General features: G+C 45.8%; 1 protein-coding gene across 1 annotated transcript in view; it reads right to left on the reverse strand.

Moving 5' to 3' along the window:
* TMUB1 (transmembrane and ubiquitin like domain containing 1) overlaps positions 1-563 on the reverse strand; it is a 3356-nt gene extending 2793 nt beyond the window's left edge. The window contains exon 1 of the mRNA XM_069083786.1: positions 441-563. The gene's annotated coding sequence lies outside the window, so the exon portion shown is untranslated. The remainder of the gene's footprint in view (positions 1-440) is intronic.
* Positions 564-1761: the final 1198 nt, after the last annotated feature.

Raw genomic sequence — 1761 nt, forward strand, 5'->3', positions numbered from 1 at the left:
CCGGCCCATTGCCACACAATTCCTTCCATCACCAAAGCCCAAGCCCCTGTGGCTCTTGGGACCCAATTCGTGTCTTCTAAACTGCCCCCATTCATCTCTACACAACTCCTTTCACCCCCAAACTCCAAGTCTCACCCCATCGAACCTCGCTTCCTATCTACTTTAAAGAACCCAAATTCACTTCCACCAAGCCCCAAATCCAACTTTATGGGCGTTTTTTCTCCTTTGTTTCCTGGAACCCCTAACTTCACCTGTACGTCCCTATCCTCTCCCCGCCCCCCATCACCGAACCCCAGACCCGGGATCCCCTTGGGAAGCTCCCTCCACCCCAAAAGACACCCTCAAAATTAAAAGGTGTGCGGGAGGGTGTAGGAAAACCTGGCGTCACAGCCAGGGTGGGGAGAATGGGGTTGACAGGGGTCTCAGGCCCCTCAACTCACCGCGCCGCAGGTCCATCTCCATGTCGGACACCCCAGTACTTCCGGGAGCGCGACGAAGAGGTCGCTCCTACCTGTCCACCCCGCCCCCCGCCCCGCACAGGCCCGCCCAGAGCACTATGGGACCTGTAGTCCAGAGGACGCCACTCAGGCCCCGCCCCCTTACTCTCCTAACTGTCCCGGAAACATTCCCAGGCGTGGGACCAGAAAGGGTAGGAGAAGATGGGGAAGGTCAGGGGAGGAAGGGAATACCCTTTCTCTGGGTGTCTTTAGCACAAGTAACCCTGGCCAACTGCAAGACAGGGTCAAACCGGACCTTTTCGTGTGTGCAGTCTGGCGAAGTTATGGACTCCTTCTGAGGAAAATGTTTTTAAGTGCATAAAACAAAACAGAATTTAAAAGGACATAAATTATGTTGAAATGTCATTACCTTGATATATTTTTAAAACCAGTTCAAAGACCCCACTTTAAGAACCCCTGATGATATTCAGCCTCCTCATTTTGTGAATGAGGAAACTGAAACGCAGAGAAGCTAAAGTGATTTGCCTAATATCGATATAAGTAGCGGGTCACCTCATTCTGGAATCACTGCTCTTTTCACAGAAAGTGACTTGCCACAGAAACTAGCATCAGTCAAATACCATCAACAGTTGTTTTGTTTTTTTAATACCTACAAATGAAATCTGGTACCCAGGATCTGGAATGAGCCCCAAGACTGTAACTGTCTTGATACTTATTCAACTTTGAGGGACCTAGTCTAGTTTCCACACCTAGAACTTCCCCTTTCCAATTTCTTTGGTTTCAAATTCGTTTTTCCCTGGACTTTTGGGGATCTCCCCCTTGTATAACGACTTGTATCTGCAATAGGTAATAAGAGGGTCTTAGTTTTAACCTCATTCTATTATTCCCCAGCTACATGACATTGGGTAACTTTAACGTGAGCAGTAGTTTTATCATCTGTAAAATGGAAATAATAATTACACTACTCACCTTGAAGACTTTTAGTTAGGAAAGCTTTTTTGTAAACTTTAAAATGCTATATAACTATAAATTAAAAACACCATGTAAACACATTATCTTTAGTTGTCTTGCTAGATAAGAAGATAAGGTATTATTCTTTTCTTAGAATAACAGAATTTTAGAATTAGAAGAGAATTTAGAGGGCATCTAGCCCAATTGCTTCATCCTACAGTCTTGTGTCCAAGACCACACAGCTAAAATTAATGAAAAAAATGAAACAAACTCAGATCTCCCAGGGAGCTACCAGGTGCTTACTGGCTAGCAGCTTAGTTACAAGGGTAGCCCACAGGGACCTTGGAGCAGC

Source organism: Petaurus breviceps, unplaced genomic scaffold (assembly GCF_028583685.1).
Source record: "Petaurus breviceps papuanus isolate PSGF00001 unplaced genomic scaffold, PetGlider_PUasm1.0 115, whole genome shotgun sequence".
Classification (NCBI taxonomy): domain Eukaryota; kingdom Metazoa; phylum Chordata; class Mammalia; order Diprotodontia; family Petauridae; genus Petaurus; species Petaurus breviceps.